The 17965-nt window shown below is 43.6% G+C and overlaps 1 protein-coding gene across 2 annotated transcripts in view; it reads right to left on the bottom strand.

Annotated features, from left to right (window-relative positions):
* jupb (junction plakoglobin b) overlaps positions 1-3278 on the bottom strand; it is a 116706-nt gene extending 113428 nt beyond the window's left edge. Inside the window, exon 1 of one of the 2 annotated variants that reach the window (XM_040005011.1) lies at positions 3004-3278. The gene's annotated coding sequence lies outside the window, so the exon portion shown is untranslated. The remainder of the gene's footprint in view (positions 1-3003) is intronic. The other variant, XM_040005009.1, reaches the window with a different exon arrangement.
* Between the last annotated feature and the right edge of the window lie 14687 nt (positions 3279-17965).

Here is a 17965-nt window from a genome sequence, read left to right as displayed (position 1 = left end):
CTCCAAACACGACGAGTTGAGTTTATACCAAAAAGTTCTACTTTGGTTTCATCTGACCACATGACATTCTCCCAATCCTCTGCTGTATCATCCATGTGCTCTCTGGCAAACTTCAGACGGGCCTGGACATGCACTGGCTTCAGCAGCGGAACACGTCTGGCACTGCGGGATTTGATTCCCTGCCGTTGTAGTGTGTTACTGATGGTGACCTTTGTTACTTTGGTCCCAGCTCTCTGCAGGTCATTCACCAGGTCCCCCCGTGTGGTTCTGGGATCTTTGCTCACCGTTCTCATGATCATTTTGACCCCACGGGATGAGATCTTGCGTGGAGCCCCAGATCGAGGGAGATTATCAGTGGTCTTGTATGTCTTCCATTTTCTGATGATTGCTCCCACAGTTGATTTTTTTCACACCAAGCTGCTTGCCTATTGTAGATTCACTCTTCCCAGTCTGGTGCAGGTCTACAATACTTTTCCTGGTGTCCTTCGAAAGCTCTTTGGTCTTGGCCATGGCGGAGTTTGGAGTCTGACTGTTTGAGGCTGTGGACAGGTGTCTTTTATACAGATGATGAGTTCAAACAGGTGCCATTCATACAGGTAACGAGTGGGGGACAGAAAAGCTTCTTACAGAAGACGTTACAGGTTTGTGAGAGCCAGAGATTTTCCTTGTTTGAGGTGACCAAATACTTATTTTCCACCCTAATTTACGAATAAATTCTTTACAAATCCTACCATGTGGATTCATGGATTTATTTTTCACATTCTGTCTCTCACAGTTGAAGTGTACCTCTGGTGCAAATTACTGACCTCTGTCATCATTTTAAGTGGGGGAACTTGCACAATCGGTGGCTGACTAAATACTTTTTTGCCCCACTGTATGTGCACTGCTTGCAATGAAACATGTTGGTCATTATTATCTTCGTCCGCGAGGTTACTTGTTGCGTTCTGTTCCATTTGCCTGAACTGAACTTGTGGAAATTGTAATCTGGACCAGGATGAGACTGAACATTTCCAGATAAAAGAAGAAAAAGAACAATGGAGCATTTTTTTCACAGATTTTTGTAATAGTACAGGAATATAAACCAGTCATATGGAATAATCAATCAATTAAATCAGATCTCCACTGATGATCAAGTTTGAAGAGCTTTTCTAGACTGTTTTTACATCTCACCTGGACAGAGAGCTGTCAATAAAATCAGTAAAAGAAAAAGCTACATGATAGACACGTGACAGGAAGAAAACAATGGTGAAATCCACACTAGTGCAGATAGAAAGCTGATTCAGGCCAGCTTTTTGGTCCTTTCCAGTCACATGATGATGATGATGATGATGAAGATGATGATGCAGTGTGACATCACACATTAACCAGGAAATCAGTTTAGATGAAGAATGCTGTGAATAAATTTACCAAAATCAAACCAGCCTGGGTCCAAAATAGGATGGTCACATTTTTGGGGGCTTAATATATTCAGCCGGATTTCTAGAACTGAGGGCTGTACCATCCAAAGTAGGCTAAATGCTGTCTCTCCTAACAACACCGGGTTTTACAGAGACTGTTTCCCCCCATGGTTTGCTGGACATCATTCACACAGCCATGCACATAGTGCAGCTAAACAAATCATGACCAATTGGAGAGTGGAACACAGAAAACTACAGAAATCCTGCACTGTGTTACTGTTGGGCAAATATATGGATCTGCCTCTAATCTGTAGAAAATTCTGTTAGGTCAAAAAAGTAAGAGGCAAATGATTAGGCCAAATACAAATGCATACATAAATGTTCATATATTTGTCACAGAGGGAATTTTAAAAAAATATGTACAGAAGTGATTCATTTTCTGCATAAGTGGGACAAAATATCTTAACATCTTTCTTGGATTATGCTGCCAATATAAGATGAACTGGATCGATGTGCCACTGGAACTGGCCTAAGCCTGAGATAGAAACTCGGACTGTTTCTGAATTATGTAATGCAATAAAGAAAGACATGAATAACTTTCAATATTATAAATATGGGTCTGGTACAAGGTGAGGCATGTGTGTTCCATATGTCACACACAGCTATACACCCATAACATTAGTGTTGAGCATGAAGAGCGGGGTAACTCCATCAAGTTACCTACACTGAGCGCACAGACACTTGGCTGCTACACCTGCTTTTCAAATAATATGGAGTCAATAAAAAAAGAGGGCAGTGTAAATATGCAGGAAAGAGATTTAAACATCACGGGTGGCGATGGCATCTGTCCTAAAACACTGTGTTAGCTGCTGGACGTGCATTTCACAGCCTCACCTGCAACATCTGTTGAGACTCTTCTACAGACTTCAGAAGCACACCAGCCATGTGTGTCTCCACAAATAGAAGCATAAATGCAAGCCAAGACAGGGAGAATGGTAGCAGAGTGTGGGATTTGCCCTGTAAAAATGTACCTGAAAGACCTAAAATATCAGCATAGCTCATTGTACTGAACAAAGGGGACAGACAAGGCAGAAGGAAAGTATGTCTGTATGTATGTGGGAGAAAGAGTGGGGGAAAGAGAGAGTGGGAGAAATGTCATCCAGAGAGACTGCACCGAGACACTAAGCGACATAGAAAGCCACACCACATCGACTTGAGCCAACAAACTGCATTGCTTTCAAACAGTTATGCACACATATAGCAATAATATAAATGCTAATTATAGTCTAGGAGACGGCACACCTCCCAAAATCCATATACTATTCAATTTAAAAATGCAGGCAAATATGAAACCCGCACTAAATCAGTTAATGTGAGATTGCATGATGTCAATGAACAGTCGTCAGCACAGAAACATGGGAGATCTACAACCCCCCAAATCCCAGACAAAATCTGTTTATTCTGACCGCCATAATGCATGTCGATAACAATTAGGTCAGCATTCTTGTTTTATTTAACGTCACGTGCCATATCCCCTGTGCGTAAAATGATAGCCCTTTGATCTGTTTAGGGTGCGTAATAAGACGGCTTCGCCGGATCTGGTTACCTCTTATCTGACCAGCGGTGTGGAGCGGATCCCTGTCGCAGCACTGACAATTTCAAATCCTCTTCGTCGCTCTTTAAATCCACAGACAGGTGTAGCTTCGCTCCTGTGTTACCTCTGCCTCGCTTTGTCTCCCGATGAAGGCGATTTGCAGCACGCAGCCAGCTATGCACAGCGAGGGGAGCGAACCGGCAGAGGCTCGGCTGCTTCGGCGTCATAGAAGAGGAGTCAGTGAAGAGGTCTCACTCCGCCAGCGAAGAATGGCGTCGTTTTCACACCTTCCAGTCACATAAAGCAGCAGTGCTATACTCACCTCCACATACTATCTAAACATACGTTTGAATTTCCCTTTTGTCAGAATGATTAAAACACATGACTTCACAAAATCTTTGCTTCGTAAACAAGGTTTGGTTGGGTTTCATTGGTGCACTGTTGCTAGCTTTAAACCAAGGTCACAATTTAGATTTTAAAGCAATTAAAAGCTGGCTCATGGCACAAGCAGCCATTCATTTTACTTCAGTCTTTCTGGTCCTATTTATGTCCTTACATTTAATTTCACCCCCTCTGTCTCTTCCTCACTCTTTTCTTTTTATCTGAAAATCTGAAATGACATAAATGTAACAGAGTAATGAACAATACTAAATCAGGCTGTATCTTCACACAGTTTTTATGTCATACTGCTGTGAGTCTGGAGTTTTGGTCATACTGAAGCTACAAAACTCTTGTCGTTTTTGAGATATTAGTATCAGAACCATTAGCAGGAATAAAAAAGGAAAAATCTCAAGTGTAATGAAAATTGATAAGAACTAGGTCACCTCTAATTAATGAATGTGTTTCTCTAGGTTTTTTTTTTACAGTATGGCACAGTGTGTGAGTCAGGGGTTATAGTGAGGATGAAGTCGCTTAAATGCAGCAAATGACATTTTCTGTTGGAAGTTGAAAAAGCAGAAGGAGTCAGAGCTGAAATCTGCGTCTGTTTAATTTTCTCCTTGAAAGCAGAGGTGGCTTTTAGTGAGATATTTTAATCAATTTATAGCAGTGTGCTGCTCGCTCTCTCTCTGCTGATATGAATTAACTTAGAACTTTTATTATCAGTATGCAGTTGCTTACACAGCGAAATTGGGTAGCAAGACCACAAAGGTACAAAAGTACAGACAACAATATAGAAGGAAGTACAACAACATAAGCACAGTATATACAGGGTGTACGAGTTACAGAAACATTAATGGAGCTCACCTAGCAGTCGCTGTCTTTCTCATTTTCTCTCATATATACGAAAGTTATCATTCGAATAAGATATTTCTATATTATTTATTTATCCTTATAGTATTTGATTACCTCTGATTCCAGTCTGTGTGAATAGTCTAAATTGGTTTCACAATCCACAGTCAAAAATAATAATGAGAGAGAAAGTTTTCTGTCACACATGTGTGTCTAATACATGGAAGCAGTCGTATCTGTTACGTTCCCCTGAAAGGGTCCAGGTCTGAAAAAGGAGACAGAGGCAAAATGGTTAAATTAAAGAGTTTTATTACAGTTTCTACTAACAACTCAACTAAAAGAGACGGACAAGCTACTATCACCATTTAAAGAAACAAAACCAAAACCCAAGCGTTGGTCAATAAACCGAAAAGTACATCGAAAAGAGATTAGTGACCAAACACACTCCTCTCCACCGAGCAGGAGCAAATAATCACAAGATACAGCTGTGTCCACGTTAGGTGAGTGCTGAGTATTTGCATGGGGGTGTGAATGGATGTTTGTGTCTGTGTGTGCCTGTTTGTCTGTGTCCATATGTCAGGTCGGGTATCAGACGCCACCTCTCTGGGGACATCTCAGGCCTTCCAAGGTATGGAGGCCTATCTCCCCCCACTACTCCCCCTGCCAGTGGCAGACGCCCTCAGGCATCGGTGCGTTGGTGGTTCTTGGTGTCCGGGGCTGGGTGCTCAGGTATCCACCACCTCACTGCTGGTGGCTGCTTGTCAGGACCTGGCACTTGTGGCTCGGTCGAGCCTCTTCGGGGGTGGGGTGCCCCCGGCCTCTGGGCCTGGGGCTTGGTTCACTCTGGCACAGCTGGATGTCGGCGGAGCTCACGGGCACTGCAACCCCCTCTGGCTTCTGCTTCCCCCACACCCTCTAGCAGATCATTACATGAAGGAACCTTTTAAAAAAACAAGCGCGTCCATGCTCACAGGTGTACACACGGGTGATCACACCCACAAACTACACCCTTTTTGGCTCCTACCTCAAAGCACACTGTGTTCTGTTGATCTTATGTGCTGCACAATAATGTTTAATATTTAGTATTTACTGTCATATTCCCATAGATCATCATGATGTTGTTTATTATAATGCTCTCTTTTTCTGCTTGTTTTCTCTTTTTTCTTTCTCAACAGCTGATCCAGGTGATTGATAGATGTATTTTTTGTCTGTTTGTGTTGTTGGTTTTTGTTTTGCGCCCTTTATCACCGTTCCTCTTCCCCGCTCTTTTTCTTTCCCTACCTCTCTTTCTTTCCCCCAATCAAGTCTGTCCCGTGTGTAGCAAGTGAAAATAAAATAAAATAAACAATAAAAACAAAGGTGAATCAAATGGACCAATGCGGTAAGGCTGGGATGGTCCATTTGGTAAAGTAAATCTGTTGGGCATCTTTCTTTGCCTTTAGACAACAATTCTGATGCAAAAGAACCAAACGGGACAGGCAAAAAAAAAAAAAAAGCATTCATTGTTGATGGTTAGGGTTAGGGGCTGGGGACAGCATTATGTCAATGGGATGTGCCCACGAGGATAGCAAACCTGACGTGTGTGTGTGTGAGAGAGAGAGTCTGGTATGTTTATGTGGTAAAGTGCAGCACTAAAGGCAAAGCAGACATAATACAAACAGAAAGAGAAGAGATATGAAAAGTGAGAAGAGAACTAAAGCAACCAGAGTGACCAAATAACAAGAAAAAAGAAAATGCAAGAAACATGCTACGCGGATTAGAGTACACATGTCTATTAGTGGGAAAGAAGAGTGAAAAAATAGAATCAGAATAAAGGCATTTGTGCAGATAGAGGTCACCTGACTCACTGCAGCCATGGCGTGATGTTTTGGTTGCAATGAAGCTTCCTGTTGACCTACAGCTTATCAACCACAATGACAGCTCGGAAATTTCTTTCAATGAACTTCTGTCAGAACGGGAACACGACCTTGCATCGCACCAGGATATCCTTGGGAAGCTGAAGTCCGTTCCTCTCGGTTCATGGCCGCAGCTTGTCAACAACTATTTTTGTTTAAAGTGTTCAAATTTGGCCACGATCGGTCTGGGACTCCATGCAGCTGGATGCTTGCCTCCCAGATGGTGAGTGTTAGGTGGGTTTGGGTGATTTCTCTCACTATTGTGATCTTCTTCTGCCTTCTCTGACATACCTGAGAACACCAAGCTGTCCCTCATGCTGTTGGCCTGGAGCTCGATGACAGTACCTCTATCTAAATTCTGTACATTAATAAATCATGGTCATTTCTTTCTAATGATCTCCTTTTATTGAATACTTTGTATTAATTAATTTAGTTTAGTCAGTTACTGTTCTTACTGTGTTGGAGCAACTGTGACCACATCGTTTAGTATTCTGATTCTGAAAAAAAGAAAACTACACGTCGGCTGTTAACGAATGAATGCCATGTTAATTTAAAAATAGGTCATCCACTCTGAAAGTTCTCAAACACAGTTCAAATCAAACGTTGTCAGTTTGGACTGTTGTCAGACGTGCATGTAGGTGCAAATGACACTATCACCATCACTGGTGATTTAAACCATACCGGTCTTGACTGCTGTGCCAACTTTCCAGCAGTGGACTGCAAAACCGTCCATATACTTTTGAACTTTCAGTTTGGAAACATGCAGGATGTGTACAGAGACACTGACCTTAATGACTTCACATCCTGTGTCATAAAGTTGCTGGAGAGACTGGTTCTTAGTCCGCAGGTGAAACATGCTCTCGACCATGTTTAGTTTGTTTGCCAGCTTCTTAGAGGGGTTGATGCTGTTATCTATACGTCACTTTCACCTGGTATTGGTGGCACTGTGATAATCGTGTTTTTTAATTTTTTCACTGCCTTTAATACCATCCACCCACTTCTGCTAAAAGGCGACTTAAAGCAAAGTCATACGAGCTTTCAGAACTAGAGGATGAACGCTATACTTGTCCTGATTTCTGTTGTGATGTGTTGTGCTTGTACTGCTGGTTCAGGGTGAGGAGGACCAGTGCAAAGGAGACAGTAATTAGATTTAAATGTTGGTGATAGAGTCTGAGCCAAGAACATAGGGTCAAACACTCCAGCTGAAAATCAGACTGGTCTTTGATGTGAGGGGTCCAAACACTTACATCACCACTAACTGATAGACTGAAGACTGCTTACAAACCAGTCGTCAGAACATTAACTAGACTCAAAGAACAGGAAAGGTCATGTGATGAAGTGGAAAGAAAGAGCCTTTTATTAGCTGTGTAGAGATATTAAGGCAATTTGAGCTCAAAGAAAAGGAAGAAAACATAGTATAGTGTCATACTATATATATACTATAGTGTCAACAGTGTCATAAAATATTGGTTCATATACTAAAAGAAGTAGCAAATGTTTATTTGCCTTTCATCTGATAACATATATGAATTTCCATATTATATGGAAAGAAGTAAGCAAAACTTGTCAGCTTTTGGAAGAAATGAACTGGAATGCTGACCATGAGAAAGGCATGTCAGCATAACTAATGCTGCGGCTGAATGGGAGCAAATTCCTGCAGCAAACATCTGCTCGAATGCCAGAAGAATAAACACTGTGCTATAAACACTATTTGTCCAAGCAGTGCACAGGCTGTTGAAGAGAGGTCTTAGATGCATCGTGGTAAATCATTGCCATATCAATGTAAACACCAGGAGCAGCACTTGTTGTTGGAGTAGCTGCAGTCAGAAATCTGCATGACTCCCACTAGACCAAAATGACACAATCATTGTGCAGAAGAGACAGCTTGACTGTCTTTAAAAATAAACACATTTTCATTCAGTTGGCCTAGCTACAGGAGAGTCTGCATATTATACTGCATCCAAACACACTGAGGCCTGAGCAGCATGCAGCAGAATGAACATGTAGCTGCTGTTGTTGTTTACTTTCTACAGTGTGTATTTTTTAGTTTCGTTTTTTTGAAATACAGCATGAATATTATATTTAACTTGAAGTTTTCTTACAAGGAGTCTGGCTTAGCTCATAAAACCCTAGTATTCTCTGAATGGGTGCTGATTGGTCAGTAAAAGATTTTTGACCGAACACAAATTTACAAAAAGTTCAAGGTTTTTATTTTGACATGTTTATTGGCAAGGACCATCGAGACTAGGGAGGACAGCATGAAGAGGAAACGACTGGCACAGAATCAAACTTAGGCCTGTGCGGTCTTTTTGCCATATTGGTGACTCTGTGACGAGTGAAGATGTAGTGGCACCGCTGTTCTGCTCTGTTGTGGACTAACTTGCAAGAAAATTGGAGTTATAAAAAAATGACCACCCCCACCCCACCCCTGCAGCACCAGGCAAAAAATAGGTATTCAGTAATTAGTAACTAATTACGATTTTCAAGTAACTTCACCAACACTGGTCATAACAACCAACAACTACATTTGCCCGGGTTATTGCTTTAAAAAAATTCTTATACAAAAAAGAAACATCTGCAAATCCAGATGGTAACAGTTGCACATATGTGAGGTCAGATACAAGTATCGATATGGCCCAGAGGCATCAAAGGCACCAGGGAGAATTGCAGAGTGCATTCTGTGTCCCTAAACTACACTAGCATGACAAAGAAAAAAGATTAATAAACTTCACAGAGCCTATTAAAGCCATATCATTATGAATCTATGACACTGAAGTTATTAGAAGGAGAAGAAAAAATGTGAACGTTGGTCTACATGGCCATGGCCATATAAGGTGCTCTCCAACTGTACTGTATGTTCAGCTGCTCTCCATGGATCATCGGGTCATCCTGTTTTCTTGTTACTACAGCAAAGAGGTCAGCACATTAAGGAGAACACGTATGCATTTGTGTATTTATCTCCAGGAAAACAGTGTAGTCATTATTCATTTCATCTCATTTTCATAACATCTAAAAATATCAAAGTTCATTTAGCGAGCACTGGTCTGTGGCTGGAGTTCAAGGCACAAACAGTTTTCACTGTTTGATCTGCACTTTATGAAACATAGGTAGCAGTAACAAGGAAATGAATAGCTTAGTCTTCTTTTGCTAAGCACCTTGGCAAACGTGAGGAGCTGATGTTTGAAACGCAAACACATTAAATTGCTTACATTAAATTTCCATTAACTTTGTGATTCCCATGTAGATATTGACAGTTAACCATGTTACACACTTTTAATGAAGCAGTGTTTTTATTGTTAATATATTTTAAAATATTTTTTCAATCAAGGTGCAAACTTTCACATCCGTAGTGGGACGTGCCCACTGCAAAGTGATCTGAGGTCCAAACTTTTATTGGCTGTTTTTCATTACTTTTGATTCGACCTTTTCATGTTTCACATTTAAACTGTTTACCTTGCCTTGCTTGATTCCTTCTTTTCAGCACACCTCACAATTTACAGTTCACAAAAATCATAAAATCCAAGGAGGAAAAGGTTGTTTTACTGTAAAAACCACAAACATGTTTAACAAATGATTTTCATAACTTGACATGCAAAAACAAATTGTGAATTCAAAAACTTGTTTCCAAACCTTGCGGTCAGCAAAGATATATGCACCTGTTTACCTAAAACTGCAGCCAAAGCCTCAGCCGTTTTTTGTACAACCATTTAAATCAACTACTAAAACTAAAATGAGTGAACAATCAGGTGTTACAATAAGATGCCACAAAAGTGATTTGTGTCACTCCAAAAAATAGTTTCTGTTCACCACAAGACAGAGGGGCACATCACAGGGATACGTTCTTCCCTTATGCTGGGCAGACTGTGCGATTTTTGGCCCATTTTGAGCCGATTTTTGAGTCGTGCGACCGTTTTGGCGATCGGCCCGATTTTGGCCTTCATCGTGCGTCATGCATCGTGTAGTATACGTGGGGTAACGAGACGCGATTAACCCCTCACGACCAGCTCCCGATCATCAATCGCTTGGTCGTGAGGATTTCAAACAGGTTTGAAATCCTCGCGACCGTCGTGAGGGTGTCACCGCAGTTTGTCACACTGCGCACGCGCAAACACAAATGTCAGCGAAAAAGACGGCGCAGCACGGCTGTGCAGCGTGTGATCTGGACACAAGCGATGGAGGCACAACTTGTAGAACTTTGGAAAGCTCATCCGAGCCTTTTCGATGTGGCCTCACAAAATGATCACGACCACAACAACCGTGAAAATAGTTGGATCTACACTGCTGCTCAATCACAGCTGCCTGATCATGTTTTTCATTAGCAAAGTTGATGGTGGTGGTGTGTCTGTGTGAGTGAAAGACAGAGAGGGAGAGAGCGACAGAATTTCTGTTATAACCTTCATTTTATGGACGCACAGTGTGAGCACTCAGGTCGCATCAGAGCATCGGGCCGTATAGTGTGAGACCTGCATCGTGACCTGCGAACTTCTAACCCCTGCGAGTCAATCGTGCAGTTTGAGCAGGAGCTGAATCGCGCGACTGAAAAAATCGCACAGTGTAAGCCCAGCATTATCCCATCAGATTATGCTCAGCTGTGTTCCCCAGGTGTTTCCTCTCTGCCCTGGTTCACTGTTGTGCATATCTGTGTCTCCCTCCGCCCAGTGTCACGATCTCTGTGTGTTCCTCCTGTTTGTATTCCTGAATTTCTGCCAGTTAAATCAAGGTCAAGTTTAGATCAAAGTCAAGTAGGTTTACTATTAATGCACATTTCCAACAGCTCAAAGTGCTTTACAAATTAAAATGCAGGTAAAATAAGTAAAATGCACAACAATGATGCAATAAAATATAAAAGACAATAAACACATGAAGTACTGTCTCACACCCAGCTTTGACCCCCACCAGTTTGCCTATAAGGGAAACAGGTCCACCGAGGGTGCAATTTCCACTGCCCTCCACTCTGCTCTGCTGGAGAATCCTGGGACTCTGCATTGATTTCAGCTGGGCTTTTGATACCATCATCCCAAACATTCTTATACCTTATACTTTCTGCTTCTTAATTCAGATCAAACTGAGGTTATTGTACTCGGCCCTGAAAAGCTTAGAAATATGGTATCTAAGCAGATTCTTACTCTGGATGGCATTACCTTGGCCTCCAGTAACACTGTGAGGAACCTTGGAGTCATTTTTGACCAGGACATGTCCTTCAACGCACATATTAAACAAATATGTAAGACTGCTTTCTTCCATTTGCGCAACATCTCTAAAGTTAGAAATATCCTGTCTCAGAGTGACGCTGAAAAACTAGTTCATGCATTTATTACTTCCAGGCTGGACGACTGCAATTCATTATTATCAGGAAGTCCTAAAAACTCCCTGAAAAGCCTTCAGCTAATCCAAAATGCTGCAGCAAGAGTCCTGACAGGGACTAGAAAGAGAGAGCAGATTTCTCCTGTTTTGGCTTCCTGTTAAATCCAGAATTCAAAATCCTGCTCCTCACATACAAGGTCTTAAATAATCAGGCCCCATCTTATCTTAATGACCTTGTAGTACCATATCACCCTATTAGAGCACTTTGCTCTCGCTCTGCAGGCCTACTTGTTGTTCCTAGAGTATTTAAAAGTAGAATGGGAGGCAGAGCCTTCAGTTTTCAGGCCCCTCTTCTGTGGAACCAGCTTCCAGTTTGGATTCAGGAGACAGACACTATCTCTACTTTCAAGATTAGGCTTCAAACTTTCCTTTTTGCTAAAGCATATAGTTAGGGCTGGACCAGGTGACCCTGGATCCTCCCTTAGTTATGCTGCAATAGACGTAGGCTGCCGGGGATTCCCATGATGCATTGAGTTTTTCCTTTCCAGTCACCTTTCTCACTCACTATGTATTAATAGACCTCTCTGCATTGAATCATATCTGTTATTAACCTCTGTCTCTCTTCCACAGCATGTCTTTATCCTGTCTTCCTTCTCTCACCCCAACCAATCACAGCAGATGGCCCCGCCCCTCCCTGAGCCTGGTTCTGCTGGAGGTTTCTTCCTGTTAAAAGGGAGTTTTTCCTTCCCACTGTCGCCAAAGTGCTTGCTCATAGGGGGTCATATGATTGTTGGGTTTTTTTCTCTGTATCTATGAAGCGCCTTGAGGCGACTTATGTTGTGATTTGGCGCTATATAAATAAAATTGAATTGAATTGAATTGAATACCCAAGCTGGTAAATTTGCCCCACACACAATCAGTCAAGGTTGGCAACCGGAGATCATCCTCCCTGTCACTCAGCACTGACTCCCCACAGGGGTGTGTGCTGACTCCTCTCCTATACACCGACTACACCAATGACTGCACCCCCTCGCATCCCTGCGACATCATCATCAAATTTGCAGATGACACCACTGTGATGGGGCCATCACCAATGATAACGACACAGCCTACAGAGATGAGGTCCAGCTTCTGACAGAATGGTGTAACTACAATCACCTCACCCTAAACACCAGGAAAACCAAGGAAGTGGTCATGGACTTCCACAAAACAAGAACTGATCCCCCTCCCCTCTCCATAAACGGTGACTATGTGGAGAGGGTGTCCTCCTTTAATTCCTCGGCACTCACATTTTCAAGGACCTCTCTTGGTCCACAAACACATCAGCCCTAGTGAAGACTGACCTACTAGTGTCAATCAAGAGTGTTCTGGTGCCCACCATCGCTGTGTGGTACGCTGGTTGCACAACAGCCAATAAGAAGAGACTCCAGAGGGTCATCAGAACAGAGAAGATGGTCAGCTGTCCACTCTCCTCCGTGGACTCTATTGTCAGCTCCAGATGTCTCTCCAGAACCAGAGCAATTATAAAAGACGTCTTCCAGTGGGCTGTCAGAACCATAGATGCAAAGTAAGAGTGTGAGCAGACCTCTCCCTTACAATCATTCTGTTGCTGCTATTTATTACGTTGCTGCCATTCCCTGTGCAATATTTCTGCAGATGTTCAACTTCCATCCCTATCTTCCTTCCTTCTTTATTATTTATTATATTTTTTACAATGCCCTTGTAGACAGCCCAAACATCATGTATATAGCCTATATAGTGTTCTTATATTATTTTTCTTTTTTTGTATGTTGTTTTCTCTACTTTTGAACTTTTGTGGTCTTGCTACCTGATTTCACTGTGCAAGCAACTGTGCAATGACAATAAAAATTCTGACTTCTAAAAAAAGTTCTAAGAAGGAATAATAGAGTCAGGCAATAAAAACAACTAAAGAAACAAATTGGATCCTGTAAGGAACAGGAAGCCAGTGTAACGAGACCAACACTGGGGTTACATGCGCCTTCCATTTTGTACCAGTCAGCAGATGAGCAGCTGCACTTTGGACCAACTGGACATGGTAAATAAAAGACTGATTGTTTCCCGGAACCTGTAAGGGAGTGTGGCAGTTTGAGTGCGGTGTGTGCGAGGAGGAAAGTTTCCCGTGAGAAGCAAGCAGACCGACAGTGAGTGTGTGGAGCTGTGTGCAAGAGTAAAAGCTCTGTTCTCCTGACACCAGTGGATCCCTGGACACCCTCTCCCCCAATTGTATACAGTGCACTCGGTGTTGTGTCAGTAAAGAAATGTTTCTTGTGATTCTGCGCTTGAGTCCATCCTGTTCCGCTGTGACAGAATAGTCCAGCCAAAATCATGGACTCAGCTGACTCATCCCCCTCTTTCCTCATCCCTGTCACTCTGGAAGTGTTGTTACAATGCCACGAACAAATGCTCGTTCAGCTCAGAGGAGACGTTGCGGCCCTAACTCAGGCGGCTTCACAGCAAACCCCGCTAGCAGAAGGACCACCTTCCAGCACAACCCCTCAAGCATCACCAGCAGCTACAGTAAGTGCACCATCACCTACTTTCATTCCTGTGCCGTTTCACAAACATCTACCTAGACCAGAGGCTTTCTCAGGGGAGCTGGGGAAATGAGCTGGATCCCTGATGCAGTGCTAGCTTCAGTTCTGGCAATGGAGCATGCATTCTCGAGTGAGGGAGTTATAATTGCTTGTTTTATTCAGTTGCTGAGGGACCATGCTCTGACATGGGCTCAGGCTGTGGTGCGCTCAAATCCTGTAATTTCATATGCTGACTTTTTTTATCTAAGTTCGGAGCCGTGTTTGATAAGGGGTCCAGTGCTGAAGCAGCTGGTCACCACCTACTTAACCTCAAGCAAGGTAAGCACAGCATTTCCAGTTTTTCCATTGAGATTTGGACCTTGGCGGAGGAAACAGAGTGGGGACAAGCAATGTTAAAGAGTGCCTTGTTTAATAATGTTAATGAGGAACTAAAGGATGAACTAATTATGTGTGAACTGCCTACTTCCCTAGATGCTATTATGACACTTTGGATCCAGGTGGATAATTGGCTGCAGGCGCACCGAAGATGCGAATTTGCTCTCTCCGAGAGCCAATGGTGCCAATGGAGACCTCACCCCAACCTCGGGCAACACGTGAGTACAGTGAAGGTGGGAAGGGGAGCAACCTATGCAGCTCGGGCGTTCACCATTCTCCCTGGTGGAGCACCAACGCAACTCCCTCTGCCGATCACGATCTGCCGGAGGTGTTTAGAAAGGACCAGGCATGTTTGCTTCTTCCTCATCGGCCCTATGATTAAGCCATAGATCACCTCCCGGGAGTGCCGAGTCCCTCAGGCCGCCTGTATAGCCTCCCTCAACCCAGGAGAGAGGCAATGGGAAAATACATTACTGAGAAATTAGCTGCAGGCATCATCCGACCGTCATCTTTCCCAGTGGCAGCAGGGTTCTTCTTTGTGGAGAAAAAAAAACAAACACTCCGACCAAGCATTGATTACCGTGGGCTTAATAATATCACCGTCAGGTACAAATATCCTCCACCTCTCCTCGCTTCTACGTTTGAGCTGCTCCAGGGGGCGACAATCTTCAGTAAACTCGACCTCCGTAATGCTTACCATTTAGTGAGAATTAGAAGAGGAGATGAGTGGAACTCCCATTAGGTCACTTTGAGTATCCGTGTAGCAGCGGCCGGTAATAAACCAGTCCTCATCAAGGAACAGTGCTCTTTAATGAATGCAGCATATAACTTCACATCGTAGAGGTAACAGGGAGACACATCGAGTTATCAGTTAGCCATCTTAACTATATTCTAACTCTACATTTTCCCGACTGCACTTTACTCTTATTTCACAACACCACCCTCTAGTGGTGCAATATGGTATAGTCATTACAGGACACAACGATCTGGTAATACCTTTTGGACTGACTAATGCCCCTGCTGTATTTCTGGCCCTTGTCAATCATGTTCTCAGGGATTTCATTAACCGGTGTGTTTTTGTTTACTTAGATATTATTCTCATCTTTTTCAAGACTGTGGCAGAGCACGAGATTCACGTGAGATAGGTCCTTCAGTGCCTTGAAAATAGACATTTTGTGAAGGGGGAGAAAAAAGTCTATTTTCATCATAATACAAGGTAACCTAAAACCCGACCTGGTGAAAGTTCTAGCAGTGCTGGACTGGCCCAAACCTCCCAATTGCCAGCAACTCCAGCGCTTCCTCAGATTTGCTCATTTTTACCGTTGAGTTATCAGAATCAGAATCGTGTTTATTGGCCAAGTATATGTGCAGACACACACATTTGGTTCCGGTAGATGGTGGCTCTCAAGCACAGCAATGTAAATCACACACACACACACACACACACACACACACACACACACACACACACACACACACACACACACACACACACACACACACACACACACGTGTCTATATACACACATTACACATACATACACAAGGCTGTGTAAACCAACTATAAATAACTAATCTAAACTTATATACATAAAATACAGAAATGAATGAGGTGGAATGAATACTACAGAATGTGCATAAGGTGCAGCTGCAGTCTGGCAGTGGGAGCAGTGTGACAGGTCAACTGTTAAGAAGGGAGATGGCGAGGGGAAAGAAACTGTTCCTATGTCGGGTGGTCCTGGTCTGCAGGCTTCAGAGATTTCAGTAGAATTGCTCTGCCTCTCACAAAACTAATTTCACCTAAAGTCATTCCAGTGGAACCAGCCAGCTCAGGTGGTTTTTTCCAGTCTAAAGGAGCGGTTTGCCACAGCTCCCATCCTCCGACAACCTAATCTCAGTCAACAGTTTGTGGTAGAGGTGGATGTGTCAGGATGAGGAGGAGAATCAGGTCCTGTCTCGGCGGTTTGAAGGTAAACTCCACCCAAGTGCCTTTTTCTCACAGCGTCTCTCCCCTACAGAGTGAAATTGTGATGTCAGGGATTGAGAAATGCTAGCCATAAAACTCACCCTAGAGGAATGGAGGCACTGGCTGGAGGGCACTGAGCATCTGTTTATTGTCTGGAGGGACCACAAACACCTGGAATACATCCGGCTGGCGAAATCCCTCAACTCACGCCTGAAATAAACTTCTCAACCGACTGCTGTCTGGATTACTGCAGCTACTTCCCACGCCTGGCCGGCCTGGCCCACATCACCCTGGATTTCATCATGGGGCTGCCACCCTCTGCAGGTAACACAACTGTACTAACCATTGTCGATCGTCTTTCCAAGGCTGCACGCTTTATTGCCCTCTCAAAGCTTCCGACCGCCTTGGCAACAGCCCGCCTGCTCACCACACATGTGTTCAGACTCCTTGGTATCCCAGAGGATATTGTCTTTGACAGGGGACCTCAGTTCACCTCACGTGTGTGGAAAGAGTTTTGTACCACCCTGGGCGCAAAGGTTTGTCTCTCATCTGGTTGTCACTGCCGGGCCTGGCGAGCGACTCGTGCCGGCCTGCTATGGACAAAAGAGCGAAATGAGGCTGTCCACTCGCTTTGTGTCTGTTTGAGTGGAGTCCAGAAAACTCTCTATGGAACAAAAGACTCTATAGAACTTGACTTCAAGCTGAGGTGGCAATTCAGCCATTTGATTCCTGTTACAGCAGCTCATGTGTGGATGAACATGGTGCAATAAAAGTACTTTTAGAAGTAGACTTTTCCAAACACTTACATTTACTTAAATTTTCTTGAGTAAGTTTAGGGGTTGTCCCATCAGCTTGCAGTCAAGTTCTATACTCTTGCTAATGAGCTACTAATTATATTCAGGTGTGCTGCAGCAGGGACACATGGAAAAGTTTCAGGACACCCACTCTCGAGGACTGGAGTTTGAAACCCCTGCCCTAGATCACGAGTTACCCCACTAGTGGACCTGTCTGTCCTGAAGGGGTCCTCGGAGCTGCTGAATCCCACTACTGCTTTTGCCCCGCCTGATCCTCCAGTGATGAAAGTGGATGTTTCACGCCAGCTCATTGGGCAGCTCGGACACAGCCTTCCCCTGCATCCATTCCAGTTCCCCAGGTCAGGGTGGCTAGGACCAGCCAGTCCCTGTCTCTGCTCCCAGGGTTGCCAGGGTGCAGTTTTCTTCTGTGCCCATACCGTTCTTCGAGTGGAGGTGGCTGGTGTCTGGTGGGTCCCTGCACCAGTTCCCAGGGTAAGAGCAGCTGAGACCCAGTCATCTCCTGCACCAGTACCTGTTCCTTGGGTGGCAGCAGCTGGGGTCCTGCACCTTTCCTATGGTGAGGGTATACAGTGGCTTGCAAAAGTATTCGGCCCCCTTGAACTTTCCCACATTTTGTCACATTACAGCCACAAACATGAATCCATTTTATTGGAATTCCAGGTGAAAGACCAACACAAAGTGGTGCACACGTGAGAAGTGGAACGAAAATCAGACATGATTCCAAACATTTTTTACAAATAAATAACTGCAAAGTGGGGTGTGCGTAATTATTCAGCCCCTTTGGTCTGAGTGCAGTCAGTTGCACATAGACGTTGCCTGATGAGTGCTAATGAC

Source organism: Simochromis diagramma, unplaced genomic scaffold, assembly GCF_900408965.1.
Source record: "Simochromis diagramma unplaced genomic scaffold, fSimDia1.1 OVJJ01000494.1, whole genome shotgun sequence".
NCBI classification, from domain to species: Eukaryota; Metazoa; Chordata; class Actinopteri; order Cichliformes; family Cichlidae; genus Simochromis; species Simochromis diagramma.
The sequence above is the reverse complement of the archived record's forward strand: the minus strand, read 5'-3'. Positions and strand labels throughout refer to the sequence as shown.